Raw genomic sequence first — 16,465 nt, forward strand, 5'->3', positions numbered from 1 at the left:
CCCTCCAGGCCTTCAGCACATTATCCTTTGTGTCCTTGGGTTATACATATATGCATATAAATTCATTTGGTTAATCTCTCTCCCCCGACCCCCACCATCTCCCTTTCCTCTGAGATTCTTCAGTCTGTTTTATGTTTCTATGTCTCTGGATCTATAATTATTTGCTCACTCTGTATATTTGGGTATTTTTCTTTCTTTTAAATTAAAAATTATGATTGGAATATACATTATTTGTTGTGCTTTAATATTTTTCTATCCTTTTCTAGAATGTAGTAGGCTTAAGAAAATTCTTACTCAGGAACGATTTCACTCATATTTTATTTATTTTTTTAATATAATAATTCTTAAATAATATCTTATATCTTATGATTTCATGCTTTATTCTCTTTATTTATATCCAAGAAACTCTTTAGTATGTGTAGTTTTGGGTCTTTTTTAGCATCTAAAACAACTTCCCTTTTTAAGAACTTGATTTTAATGTCACTTCTAAGAGAGGCTTTTCCTGATTGGCCTCATTCTATTTAGTAAAGAGGTAATATGCAAATTGACCATCACTCCAACACACAAGATGGCCACCCTAATGTGGACACAAGATGGTCACCACAATATGGCCAGCAGGGAGGACAGTTGGAAGGGACAAGTCCTGCAAGGATGGGCAGTTGGGGGTGATCAAGCCTGGAGGGAAGGGCAGTTAGGGGTGACCAGGCTGGCAGGGGAGGGCAGTTAGGGGCAATTGGACCAGCATGGGAGCAGTTAGGTGTCAATCAGGCTGGCAGGGGAATGGTTAGGAGGTGATCAGGCTGGCAGGCAGAAGTGGTTGGGGGCAATCAGGAAGTCAGGCAGACAAGTGGTTGAGAGCCAGCTGTCCTGAATTGTAAGAGGGATTCCCGAATGCCGGTTCAGGATAGGGCCTAACCCAGCAGTCGGTCATCCCTCAAGAAGTCCCAGATTGGAGAGAGTGCAGGCTGGGCTGAGGGACACACACCCCCATGCACAAATTTTGTGCACCAGCCTCTAGTCAACAATAATAAAACAATAACATCACTATAACAGGGAAACACTGTTTTTTCCTCACTGTTTATATGCAGAGACCATGTCTTTTCATCACTGTAGCCAGTGATTCTCAATTCACATTGATAGGATCTCTGTCCAGTGACATTCCATCTCACTTTTTCCATCTCTCCTTTTGCTGTACAGATGATTTCTTAAGGTCACTTTTTCCTACAATGTTAAGTTCCTAAAGCAGATATTTCTTTTTTGCTCTCCTTTACAATAAAACCAATTTTTAAAGTGTATATTTCTGTGGATCTTCTTAGTAAAAATACTTTCACTTAAATTGTATTTGGCATTTACATGGTACCAGTTTGCGTGTGTGTGTGTGTGTGTGTGTGTGTGTGTGTGTGTGTCAGTGTGTCCATACTAGAGTGAGATGAGACTGATCCAGATTCTAACTGATAGTGTGAAATATCATTTGTGAACAGAAAGAAATGTCCTTACAATAGGACGAAAGAAAGGGATAGGGAAGGAAGGAGAAAGGAAGGCTGAATTCATGATTTTGATTTCTAGAGGCATTTCATTCTCAGTATAGCGTGCAGTCTGTAACAGTGTCTTTCAGAATTAAAACTGTATTTGTTTGTACTGGAAGAAATTTCAGATTCCACAGGACTCAGTATGAACATTTTCACAATACAGATTCTAGTACCTTTCCTTATTATCATGACCTTCTTCTGTTCCTTGTAAGTTAAAATCAGAGAAAGTAAGCTAGGGATGAGATAACATTATCTTCCACCTCATCTTGCTACCTATAAGCCTGAAAATCGGCATTCAGAGAAACTGCATAATCTGCCTCCCGCTCTGTACTGTTTGCAGCTTGACATTTCAAAGTGGTGACTTTCCCAGGATACAGTACTTACTGTCCATCTGCCAGTAGGTTGAGTTGCTCTATTAAACCCGCAGTAAAGAAATACAGGGTCGCCGAAACCGGTTTGGCTCAGTGGATAGAGCGTTGGCCTGCTGACTGAAAGTCCCAGGTTCGATTCTGGTCAAGGGCATGTACCTTGGTTGTGGGCACATCCCCAGTAGGGGGCGTACAGGAGGCAGCTGATCCATGTTTCTCTCTCTCATCTATGTTTCTAACTATCTCTCTCCCTTCCTCTCTGTGAAAAATCAATAAAATATTTTTTTTTAAAGAAAGAAAGAAATACAGGGTCTACCCAACATTCACTACACAATATTATCCAGGCCACGCAACACTGCCTTTTCTTGGAGGATGGAATTGTAAAGAAAAGTCATCTCACTATGTACTAGACTTCAAAAAGTATTGTTTAGTTTTTATCAATTGTAACATCAATATATTCTTAGCTACTGGAGGAAAAAAGTAACAGGTAATTTACCTTACCAAAATCATCAGTGAAGGCATTTCTTTCAGATTAATAGATATAAAAGTATAAAATAGCAGTTATCTTTAAGCTATCCAAACTTTTTACAATAACATCCTAACTTCAAGAAGATGAGTATATATGAACAACTGCCATACTTTCAGGTTACTCTGACAAAGAATCTAAATTTAGATATTTAAAATAAAAATTTCTGAAGAATATTTTATTAGAATTTTACTTTTTTTTAAACTACATGCTATTTTCCTTCCCATCGTTAGAAAGGATTTTCTTTACCACTGAAAGACATCTATTCTGACTTAAACATACCGAATTAAACAAATAAACTCAAGAGATATTGCATATTTTTATTCACAGTGTTCAGAGCTGAAACTGTTGAGCAGTAAGAGAAAAGCTGAATATTTCTCACTTCTCACTGCTAAAACTCTGCTTCACTGTCAATGAATTACCCCAAGAAGGAAGAATACCATTTACTAGAGTAGAAAATGTTGGAAACCAAAATAACACTGTGAAATTGGCAGTTGTTATTTCCATTCTTCCAATACTGAAACAAAAGAAGACAAAGTTGAACCACTGAAAAACTTGACCAAAGCTCAGTTAGCAACGAAGTTATAGAATTGGAATATCGACTCTCATCTTTCTAAATCCAATACAGAGACCTAAGACATATAAACTAAATCCAAAAGAAATTTAAAAATAAAACAACAAAGGAAAAAATACTTCCCTAATTCTTTTCAAGTTATACTCCTGAGTGTATATAGGCCCTGAAATAGTTGTATATGCTCTTAAACTACATCGGTAATGATTTTATCTTCTCATTTTTGCCCGTAATCACAGCAAAATTAATTGTTAATTTTCAATTTAAATAGAAAAATGGAATAAAAACATAAAACAAGAAAGTGTTCAAAGACAATAGTTTCACCAATGGATCATGGATGTATAAAAATTTGTGGGAAAATAAAAAGGTAAGATATCAAAAACTGTTTTGCTGCTAGTATACATGAGCTCTTCCCAAGCACTTCTTTAGCAAATGTGCTTAATTAAGGCATACAAGAATTAAATTAAGTACTAACATAGCAGCTGAGTAAGAATATGCAAGTTGGGCACTGTATATCTAAGTTCTTTAAAATGTATTTTGTAGATGTTTTCATTATTTTGGCTCACCTTTAATTTTACTATAATTTGTTAAACCCAAAGTTGGAAGGTTTGCATATTTATTTGGATAAATTCCCTGCACATGAAAACAAAAAGTGTCTTATTTACTATAGAATAAATACATAATCACACTTCTATAATTAACAATTAAGAAAATAATTTAAAAATAAACAATTGCTATTTGAACAACATAAAAGACTATTATATTTTTCTATATTAAAATGTATTGTCCCAACATCCATTTTTCTGCTATTTGTATAGGCACTCCAGTTTATTATGGTTTTGGATTATATGATATATATTTTTTTCCATTGTTGGATTTTTGCTTTTTAATCTACTCTATAATCTCTGCCTTTTAATTAAGGTATTCAAGCTATTTACAGTTGATGTAATTTTTCTATTATTGCATTTTAATATATCACTTAAATATTTGTTTTCTGCATGTCTCTAGTTTTTTTTTCTGTTTCTAATTTCATTAGTGCTAAATAAATATTTTTATATATTATTTTAATTATTCTATATTTTTTAGGGGTGTTTTTAGTAGTTGCTCTAGAGATTACAATATGTATTCTAATTTATTTCAGTATACTTTATAGGAATACTAACTTGATTCTGATAAAATAAAATAATGTTGATTCATATAGTTTCATTTCCTCTTTTGTACCATTATTGCCATATGTTATATCTATATCTATATCTTATATCTATATCTATATATCTATATATCTATATATCTATATATCTGTATATCTGTATATCTGTATATCTGTATATCTGTATATCTATATCTATATCTATATCTATATCTATATCTATATCTATATCTATATCTATATCTATATCTATATCTATTTCTATATATAAATATGCCAAGCAGCCAGAATGCTAGAATGCCGGAACATCGGAACCACCAGAACAACCAGAATGACCAGTTGGTATGATGTGCTGTACAACAGTGGCCAAACAGCACAATTGGGACCCCAATAAGCCACCTCAACCTGCCACAGCTCCTCCCCCTGGCAAGCCCAGCCCTAATTGGTGCCCCTCTACCACGATCAGGTGCGGGGCCAGCCAGAGCCCTCCCATGCATGAATTCAGGCACCTGGCCTCTAGTATGTTATAACACAATAGAGGGTTATTATATTTGCTTTGTATATTCTGATTTTTTTTTAATTATGAGAAATTATAAAATGCATCTGTAAAATCTTTTTTTACAGCCCATACTTCCATACATGACATTCTTCATTTCTTCCAAAGGATTCTGTTGCTCCTCAGGTGTCATTTCCTTTTAGCTTGAAGGACTTCCCCTAGCAGTTACTGTAAGGTTTAGCATTTACTGTAAAGTCTAGCATTTACTGTAAGGCAAACCTCCTAGCAACAAATATCCCCAGCCTTTATTTTCCTGGAATATCTATATTTTACCTTATATTGAAAGAAGAGATTTGCTAATATAGAATTTCTGGTTAAGAATTTTTTTTTGTTTTTGTTTGTCTTTTCTTTTTGTACTTTTAATGTCATGCCACTGACTTCTTGAATTCAGTCTGATTCTGATGGTAAAGTAGCTATTGATTGCATTGAAGCTTTCCTGTATAAAATGAGTCCTTTTGATCTTGCTGTTTTCAAGATTTTCTTTTTGAATTTGGATTTAAATAGATAAGCCATGATGTGGCTTGTTAAAACTATTATCATAGTATATACTAAGTATAATATATATAAAGTATGTATTGATGGGCCACATTTGTTTTATAGTGGGAAAACTGGTGGGATATTTCTTTTTGGGAGATGTCAATATTTTAAATAGTAACATCTATGTGTATGTGTAGTAGCAAACATTTTATTGCATATGAATTTTTATTTTTCTTAACAATCTTTTCCATGATTTTCATAGCACTATAAAATAATTGTGTGTACATTTTTTGTATAATGATAGAAAGATGTGAATTTTTAAAAAATAATATGAATTCTTTAAGAATAGTATTTATTGTTCCAAGCGGTATTTTTTTTTTCTTTTCTTTTTTATTGTCTGAGCGTTGGGCACAAGTAGTAGAAAACAATGGCAACTATATTGTTGATTAAATTTTGTTGTATTGTTTAAATAAATTCGATTTTAAAAAAAAGTATTAGAAACGACATTAATTATTACTAGACCTAATATTTTGTATTTGTCCTATTTAAATTTGTTAATTAACAGTTTTCATTAAATTTTAGGTGTCTTTTTCCATTATTTTTTCACTGATTCTCTTTTATGTCATCTGGAACATGCTGTAGAGTCTCTTTTCATCCTGTCTTTTTCATTCAGTTTTGTATGCTTCTACTCCAGAATTTTTATTTGTTTGTTTGTTATAACTTCCATATAATTGCTGAATTTTTTGTTGACCCATTATTGTCACACTGCCATAGTTTTCTTTTAATTTTTACTATGGCTTCTATTATTTCTGAAAATATTTAAATAGCACATTGGAAGCATTTTTTTTACTAGACTTAACATTTTTGGATACTCAGGGACAGATACTATTCACTGTTTGTTTGTTTTTAATTCCCTGTAAATGTGTCACAGTTTCCTGTTTGTTTTGGGTCTTTTGGTGTGTGTTTTTATTTCTCATTAATTTTTAATACCAATTTTTAACAAATAACACCTACCTGTAAAAAATAATAATCTCTATATCTATTGCTATTAGATTATTGTGTATTTTGTAGCATGTCTGGATCTTAATATTTTGCCCCAATGGTAGCTATTTTTGGTTACATAGTTCTTTATTTTTGTTTTTTAAATTTTCCTGGACATAATCTGTGACACCTGTCTCCATTGTAGTATGTCTCTGCTCAAAAATATTTTTTATTCTTTTTGTTTGTTTTAATTTGGCTTCCTAGGAGATACCCCTGTGTCTGTGTAACCTAGTAGTCATTGAATGATTGCAAGAAAGTTGTTCTTAAACACTTTGAGCAAGTAGGGTTTCTGTCTTCGGTAGATGGATCTGTGCCTGGGTAGAGGAACACATTCAATGGTCATGCTATTTTCAAGTTTCCCCCATTTTACTTTTTTCTGTAGTCCCTTTCAAGTCTTCTGCACATATACATGTGGTCACAGGATGGACCAGGAATGTTTAAATGTCTTGGGACTCTTCTAGTGTCAGCTAGACACATAGACAGCTTCAGCCAGAACATGGTTGGCCCACTCACATCTCAGGCAAGTAGAACGGAAGAATTGGCTCTCACCTGTTCGCTTGCCTTCAAGAAGTAAGTTCCACTAATAATATTGATGGAGATGGGTATCAATCCTTATAGCTTTGCAGTCCTGACATAAACACCGCACTGACCTGGAGTAATGGCTCCCACTCCCACTTTTCTTCTCTAATGTCTGCCAAGTGTAAATGTTTCTCTACTTGTATGCCTTTGACTAATTTCCAGTGCAATGAAGTAATAGCTTTTGTCAATTTGTGACAATATGTAGATTTTTTTTGTAGAGGGTGCCTGCCAATCTTAGTTATAACAAGAAGTCTGACTTTTTAAATTTGTCTATATTTTGCAATAACATAAAGATAAAACAAAAAGTAATCCAAATATCTCTTCATGGAAGAAGCTGAATAGTTATGAAGAAACAGAATTATGTTCATAGTATCATGCATTTTTGTTGTTTTTCCAACATGTCAAGCATGGAAACACATTTTAAATTCTAAATGCCACCTCATCAAAATAATTTGAATGTAAACCTTGCTGAAAATTCATGACAAATGGAAGGACAAATTGGTATGTGAAAAAAGTATTTTGAAAAATGTAGAGAAGTTGGGGATTAATGCTAAAGATTAAAATATTGAGTCTAGCTAACTTACATATAAGGAAATATTCAAAATCATCTGTACTCATAAAAATAGAAATTTATGCACAACAGTGTTATAACTATCTCTGAAAGATTATAAAAAATGGGAACTAAAGGGCAAAGAAAGATGAAATGTGAATATTATTCTCAATAAGCCACTAGTAATAGTCTGTAGACATGTTTTGAAAAACAATGACAGAATCTTTCTAAGAAAAAGTATTATTAAAAGCATATATAGCCACACTTGATTCTGACTGTGCCATAATGAAAAACTTTTAGAGAGAGTTGACAATGACTGGGAAAATATGTAAAGAAAGCATTTAGGAATCAATGTTAAATCTAATGCTATCTAAAAAGAATAAATGGTGCACTAGCTGGTTTGGCTCGGTGGATAGAACATCAGCCTGAAGACTGAAGGGTCCCATGTTCGATTCAGTTCAAGGGCACATGCCCAGGTTGCAGGCTCAATCTCCAGTAGGGGACATGCAGAAGGCAACAAATCAATGATTCTCTCTCATCATTGATGTTTCTCTCTCTCTTTCTCTCTCTCTCTCTCTCTCTCTCTCTCTCTCTCTCTCTCTCTCTCTCTCTCTCTCTCCCTCCTTCCTCTCTGAAATAAATAAAAATATATTTTTAAAAATTAAAATAAAAAAATAAATGGCTCTGCCCCAAACACTCTAAGATAGCAGCAATATTGAAACAATATATGAAGTGTTCAAAAAACTAATTTAATTAATGAGAGAAAAGGGAGAGTTCTGTATTTACTGTATTTTTAAAAGTCTGGCTAAGCTAAAAATAATGTATGACTTTTTTAGTTTCTAAACAAAAATAAATTTAGATATGCATAATTTAAAGAAAAGTTGTAGTGAAATATTTGAAATCTTACCTAGAGGGGAAATGAGACATACTAAACTGAGGAGAAAAATTTAGTTTAGTTTTACCTGAATAACAATGCAGGGAAATAAATCATTATGGTTTTGGGTGTTTCTTCTACAATTAATGTCCTGTAAGATATATAGAGATTATTAGAAACCTAAACTCTTATATTGCCATTTGAATCAACATAGCAAATATGTGTATAGTATGCTTTATAATTCTTGAAATATGCTAACTATTCACTGAAGACAGCCTTACAAAAGATCATAGAGGAAATTAAAAACAAAAATCCTTAGGCCTGTAATTACATTAAGACTGGTTTGTAATATAAATCAAGTAAAGGTAATATTAACTAAACCATAATTTTCTAATGTAACATGAATATTACATAAATACCTTTAAAACTCTTCTATTAGGTAAACACATAACAAAAGTGGATAGTGGGTTTTTCTAAACTCCAGATACACTCATTAGTACTATTACTTCTTGAAAATGGCCACAGTCTATTATGAAATTCTCTCCCTCCAGTCCATACTAAAAGATTATTCACAGGATATGGAATGCCAAAAGAGCTGCTAAGTGATACTGGAGCCCAATTTACGTCACCAAAGCTCCAAACCTTTCTTAGCTCAAATGGAGTGAAATATATTCATTTAGCTCTACACAGGCTAGCTGCTAATGGCCTCATCCGGCACTTTGGACAGTTGTTCATGTAAGCACTTTATGCTGAGAGTGAGGAAGCTGTACAGTGCCACAGAAGCTGCCTAATGCTTGTCCTTCTGCTGTGCTGAGGGTGTTCACTTATCATCACATGGACTTCCTACTCTGCAACTTCCGGTCACAGATGAGCACTGCCTTTTTTAATCTTAAAACACACACACACACACACACACACAGAAAAACCAACAAGATCATTTAGAGGAAGGTGATTTGGAGAAAAAGGCATTAGAAACTTGGCCATGAGAACACATTTTCCAGCTGCCCCTTTAATATTTGTGTTTTTTGTGCCTAAGGGGAAAATATGACTGTTTCTTGATGATAAAAAGTGAAGTAGACTTAAATGAAGAGATGCAAAAAAAAGACGCAAAGAACAATAATGAATGCCCATTCTCTTATCTGGCAATTGCAGATATCAGTCAACTGTATGGATGGTTTAGAATTGCTCAACAGGAGTTGGTGGTTAGAACTCCAAATGAGGTTAATGGAATTTACCTAGAGGAAGTAGTTTAGGATACACCAGGCTATGGAAAAAAAAAAAAATCTTGAAAGTTTTCTTTTTCTTCCATTTTTATTTTTACTTTTTTACTTTATTTTTATTGTTGACCCTATTACAGATGATCCCCTATCCTCTTTTGCCCACCTTACCCAGCCCCCACTCCTTCCCTCTGGCCATCACCACACTGTCATCTGAGTCTATGTGTAATGCATATATGTTCTCTGGTTAATTCCTCCCCCTTTTATTCATTTTTAGTTTTTTTAATTTAAGTATAGCTAGTATGCAATATTATATTAGTTCTTTTCAGGTGTACAATATAGTAGTTTGCCACTTTTATGTTACAATATGATCACCCCACTAATTCTAGTTATTGGATTTAAAATCCAGAAAATGTTATGGTTATTTCTAGCAAGACAAACTATTAGTTATATAAAACCTAATACTACATAAAATCTTTTGAGGGATTTAAATTGCTAAAATAAAGGCACCTGTGTCTATGAATTAATATATCTGTACCTTTAATCTGCGAACACTGTTGTGCCAGAGATTGCCAATTGCCTTGACCAATATTTATTCCTCTTTCCACCTATAAAAATAGGCATTGTAATCAAATACTTGGCCACGGAGCTAACGATGACATTTCTAAAATCCATTCTTGCCAGATAGAGTTATGTGACCAATTCTGGCCAACAGTGTATGCGCAGACTTGAGGTATGAAACCTCTGCAGCATGACCTTTCCTCTCCTCTTTCAAGCTTCTTGTGGGCTCTAAGGTGGACGCAGAGACTAATTTCAACCACGTTGATGAAGCAATAGCCTAGGGATGTCAGAAACAAAGAAATAGGAGAGCTTTATGTCCTTGATACTTCTGGGCACCTCGGCAATTCTAAATCACCTGCCTCAAGAGTTTGTTCGTGGTGAAATGAATGCTTATCTCATGTCAGCATTGCACTCAGTACACCTGGTCACCGTGACCTAGCCTGTATCCTAATATAACTTGCGATGAAGGTAGTCTGGGAGACATATACAAATTCCCTAGTTTCAATGATATGAACAATGTGACTGCTTACAAAGCAGCCAGGATATGTGAGCAGGGCTGTTCTCATGCTTTTCCGTAGCAGATTGCTAAGGGCCAATAGCATGTTGGCGTTAGGAACACCCACACTTTGTTCCAGGCGACCTGTCTGCTCACCTGACACATACTAAGTGCGATGGTTATTTAATTCACTAGAATAGAAGATGCATGGTGTCAATAAGGTCTTGATGCTTGTCCAGAAATGTTTGCCATCTCCTTTGATTACATTAGACAGTGCTGTTTGAAAAAAACAATGTTAATTTGAAGAATGTCTCAAGCATTCCTCCACCCTACCCCCTTCTTGGTCTCTCTCAACAACTTGCTTGGAGTTTTTGCCAACGATTTACACATTTTTAAAACAAGAATGTTTGACAGTACAGGTGTTCTGGACGTGATGAATGATGTATCTCAATGGCCTTCTCAGGATGCAAAAGCTTAATGGAAAAGCAAGTTTCGTCCACTGCTGCCCTAGAGGAGAGGTGGAGACATCTTTAGGCTGAAACATTATAAAGTGATTTATTATGAAAAAAAAAAGTAAACTATAGTATAAGTATACACGTATATAGAATAATACATTTGAAATAGAACAATTGACTTTGCTTCTGCTTTGACTTTGTGATTTTCTACATTGATGGTGTCTACAATTCTTCTCACTACTCTTCACCTCCAGATTTCAGTAAAGTTTGTTAAATGAGACTTAGTGCCATTGAAGAGGTCCTTGCTCTCTTTACCATAATCTTCATTTTAAAAGTCTCCTTTTCCAGGTTTTCTTTATTTGGTTTGTAAATTTCTGGGTGGGGGTGGGGGAAGCTGAAACTTTATTTGCAAGATAATGTCAATTCCTTTCTGAGAAATATTATAGTAATAGTAATTATGTACAACAACATTATCCAGCTAAAGAGGTTCTTTCTTTTTTAAGAACACTGTCAATTGTTTGATACTAAAATTCCTTTAAGGTACACAATACTTTTTCGCTGGCACCTGTGATGCTGCATTAAACAAGAATTTGAGGGAGGGTTTCTGATGGGTTACAATAACGCTGGACAGAAACAGGTGTTGTCTCTGGGACTTCGGACAGGCTGCGGGTTCTGAGGCAAATGCTGTGAGCAAATCACAAGGGAGCTGCCCCCTGGTGGATTCCAGCAGAGGATTTCTGGTTTTATCTATCATTTCAGAAATAGAACACCTTCTCCACTGCCTCATGTCAGTCAGATTCGAATTCTTGTGTGTTCTGAAGCTGATAATATTAATTGTAACCTACAGTATTGGATCTGGTCCAGACAACTAGAAATTAATTCAGGGGTTCCTGCCCATAAAAGAGAGAAGATCTGGCTAGGAAAAAAAAAAATGTGGTTTTTTTTTTTCAGCCAGGCAGAAAGAAAACTAACACCATCTCGCCACAGCTCTCCCTGCTTAGACGTAGGTGTGGCTCAGGCAAGCAAGCATGTGGTCTCATAAAAGATTTCCAGGGTTCGGATGGAAGCGCTGTGAATCGCCTCACACATAAGCGAGAGTCAGCTAATTCCCCATGGCTCGAGACATCCTCTCATTGATTTATGATGATTCTGCCGCAGAGCCGGCTAAACTGCTGAGGATGTGCAGTGAACTCTGAGAGCTTAGTGAAACCTGCCTCGTGGACAAGCCATATATCTTTTTAATAAAAACATTTGCCACGCTCAAAATTCTACCTTTTTCTTCCTACCTGATATTAAAATGTGTGCCCCGAGTTTCAGGAGTCCTTTGGATCATACGTTATGCACTTTCATTTTTCAAAAGCATCAATATTTAAGAGAAATTGCTTATCTCCAGGATGATTTCTTTGGAAAGAGTCATTTTCCCCTTTATCCTTGGCTTTTTCTCTTGTACCTATCTCCTAAAATTTCTTTTCTTCTCACTCCAGGTTTTCCCCCTCTTAGGGAACGAGCCAGTTCGCCCTTTAATTTCATGCGGAAGCCCCTTGCTCTTGCCGGGCCTGGTTTCCTGGATGCCTGTGACAGTGAACAGACCCATTCTACCTAGTCTGGGGCTGGACGCGATTCTCCTACGCCATGCTTGATCCCTAAATATATAGCACATATGCTGTTTGAAGTAAGTCTACAAAGTTAGTTTGGCTATTGTCATATGTTTTTATCTTAAAGACATAGTATGAACCCCCAAAAACATACCTTAATTTTTAAGTTGGATAAGGACATTTCAAACATCTGATTAAGTGAAATGAAAGCAAAGACTGGAGAAGAGAGTTTGGTGATGAAATAACATTTTTTAATTCACTAAATTGAAATGAATTAATAATCTTCTGAGGTCTAAAATATTAACATTTAGCAATTCTGTCTCAACTGTTATTTAGTAAGTATAAAATCATATCTATGTTTTTGATTCATTGATATGATAGACTTTATTCGTTTCTATTACTATTACCGAGGTAGTGAAAATGCAAATTTCACCTCATATATCATCTTTCAGCCTAGATTCTTAATATTGTGGCTGCTTTTTTTTTTTTCTACTTAGCTTTGAGCTTTGAATAGTAACCTATATGTAGATTTAAGATCATTATTTTTGCCTTTACGAAACCATGGAATTCTCCCTTGCAATCACAGGATAGATGCACTCTCTAAATAATTCCTAGTTTTCTAAAGGAGACATTGCTTCAGGCTGTGGGATGTCCATGTTGTACAGGCACCAAGAGAAATGGTCCCTCTGGATGGACCATTGTACTCAAGCATTCATTTTCAGGAAGGACAGAGAAGACAGACAGAGAGGAAGAAAAAAAAAGGAAGTAGAGTACATTTGCTTTATTTTCAATTTAGGGGCACACATACAGGACTGCTTTCTTAATGCACACCTGTGTCTGGGTCATAACATTTAGAAACCATGATAACAAAAATGAGACAAATTGTGAAGCTTTTATTTTGTCAACATACCACAATTAACCTAATCTCCATATTAAAATATGTAATTTAACAGATAAAAAAATCATTTTTAACTTTCAGTGTCATTTGTGTGAATAAGACTTATATTGTGCAATTTTAAGTATAATTTATACACTAAAGAAAGATATTAAAAATTTTTATAACATATTTAACTTTTTAACTAAAAAAAAGAGTGCCCCAAAGGCTTTCAGAATATTCCCTTAAATGAGTAGAACACACTAAAATTGGCGGTGGAAGGAAGTTGAAGCATTATTGCAAAGTTGTGTAAAGTCAAAGAATGTTTATTTTAATCAGTCAAACAATATATATCAAAGCTATGCTATATATATAATGAACATCAAATGCAGCAAGTAACTAGCAAATATATTATTTCTATCAATATCTATCAATTATATTATTAACTATCTATATTCAAATTCAATTAATTATACTTTTAAAATCTTATGAGTGAGGAAACACAAAATCCCTCAAAATAAGTAAAATGTTTTTCTCATATTTCAGATATTTGAGCTAACAAATTGATACCTCTTTGTGTTTACATGATTTACATATAAAGTGTTACCATAAATTATAATTATGTAACTGAGCAAGATGTAGCTCTCATTTAATATAACTCTGTTCAAGACAAAAATAAAATAAGGTTCATTCTTCAATGTTAATTATAATTCAAATAATCCCTCCCATTAGAGGATTTCTTGACTACATCAAATAGTGAGGTAAGCATACCATTTATCTAGAGGTGCCTAACCTTTATTATGAAAATTACTAATAAGAAATATAGTAGACAAAATATTCTGTTTCCTCAAAGTGATAACTCAGATATAATCATGCAAAATCAAGCATGAAAATTACATTTTTCAAACCAATATCTATTAATATACTCAAAATATAATTAAATTTTAAAAAGATTATTTACACATCATTTTTCAGGACTGTGTCCATGAAGTTCATTCTTTTAGTATGTTAAGAAATGCTTACCAAATTTTTATGATGTCTCTTTTAATGAGGATCATATTCACAAATGGACTTCCAGTAGATACTGAAGGGATATTAGAATTCATTTGAGCACATTAGCAACAGAAAGTTGATGATATAAAAGACATTAAATAGAAACTAAAATAATATCAGAGGCCCTGTCAATTTAGAGTGGTGTTTTCAGTGCAAGGAAGAGGGAAAATAAAAGGGTGGCATGGCTGCAAGACCTACCTGAGCTCAGATAAGAAGGGAAAGGAAGAGGGGAAAAGGAAGGCTCCTTCTGGGAAGGCTAGAGTCCTGCGGCAGGATTCCCAGCTGTTCAGCAGCACTAGTCACAAGGCAGCCCTCTCTTTCATCCCTTCCTCCCAGGAGAAGAGAGACCTTGGGCATCTGCCTTCCTTACTTGATCCACCCTTAATTACACATACAGTTATACCATATTTATCTCCGTTGATTGAAGTATGTGTTAATTTTGCTGCTGACAATCTTACTCTTCTATGTTCTACCTTAAAATATAGGTCCAAAATAATATTTTAAAATGAAAGCACCTCAATTGATTTTTACTTCAGACCAAGATCAAATGAAAAGGATCAAATTTACCTTTCTGTCTGCAGCAGACAAAAGCCATGAGCGATCATTTGTTAAGACCCTGGACATCAGAAATGAGGAGTAGTGATTCCTGAGAAATTAGAACCAAATGAGGTGAGATCTCTAAGTGTCCAGTGTAATGCCCTGAAGAGTTTCCACTCATGGCACAGGAGGAGGAGCTGAGGTGGAACTCGGAGCATAACCTGATTTGATGAGCCGAAGGGTCTAGTCAGATTCAAGTGCCTACAGTTTTCAGGACAGAGTACTAGAGAGGAGAGATATGCACAGAGAGAGGAGTTCAGAGATATGCAAGGGTCCCCTCAAGTAGTCAGCAGTATACTGATCAGTTTGTACATTTGAGGACACTAGTTGAGACTAGGGAAAGAAACAGAGGAAAAGATTAGAGGCAACTGTGCCCAGCTCACATTCAAGGAGAACAGTTTCTGTAGCCATCAGCCATATTTAGCACTCTCAAGATATATGGAGTAAAGCAAAATAGAGATGGTTTGCTTCAGAAATGCGACATAATTAGGCCTATTTCTAAGAGCCATGCTCCATTCTCACCTAATGACTCCTAAAAGCAAGTCTCAAAGAAGGGTCAAACCATTTCTATGTAATCTGATTGCATCCCAGAATAAACATCAAGATTATATATATATATATATATATATATATATATATATATCCAAAATATATATATATATATATATATATATATATATATATATATATATATCCAGAATATATATATATATCCAGAACCCTATCAGGTAAAATTAGCAATGTCTACTATCCAGTCAAATATTACTAGGCATATAAAAGAAGCAGAACACGATGAGCCATGATTGAAAATTCCATCACTAGAAACTGACCCAGAAAACTGACACAGATACAAAATTATCAGACAAGGGCATAAAAAAGCTATTATAATTCTATCCTATATGCTCAAAAATTGAAGTAGAGATATTGAAGATATATTTTAAGAAACAATTTGAAATTTTAGAGATGAAAATTACAATGTCTAAGATTGAAACAACACTGAATGTGATGCCAGACTTTGAAGACTTTAATTATCTGCTCTAATATTTAAAAGCTATAATAACTTTTTAAACTCTAGTTTACTACTCTATAAAAAAAGACTAATAAAACCTCATTAAAGGTATTGCTGCCAAGATTAAAATAAGATAATGATGAAATGAGACAATAATGTAATCATTTAGCATAGTGTCTGGTACACTGTAAGCAGGCAATGATTTTGAATTCAGATTGATTGCTGGCTTCCTAATGCTTGAGGAATAAATTCCAAACTTTATGTTGGGTATTCAAAATCTATACAATCTGACTTCAGTCTTTTTTGGTCAGCCTGATTTCTATGTTACTTTATATAACTACTAGGGGCCCAGTGCATGAAATTCATGCACCGACCTGCACTCTCTCC

General features: G+C 34.5%; 1 pseudogene; it reads left to right on the plus strand.

The window, feature by feature from the left end:
* Positions 1 to 4,441: 4,441 nt before the first annotated feature.
* Positions 4,442 to 16,465, plus strand: part of LOC118721197 — a 107,604-nt pseudogene continuing 95,580 nt past the window's right edge.

Source organism: Pipistrellus kuhlii, unplaced genomic scaffold (genome assembly GCF_014108245.1).
Source record: "Pipistrellus kuhlii isolate mPipKuh1 unplaced genomic scaffold, mPipKuh1.p scaffold_m20_p_1, whole genome shotgun sequence".
Lineage (NCBI taxonomy): Eukaryota > Metazoa > Chordata > Mammalia > Chiroptera > Vespertilionidae > Pipistrellus > Pipistrellus kuhlii.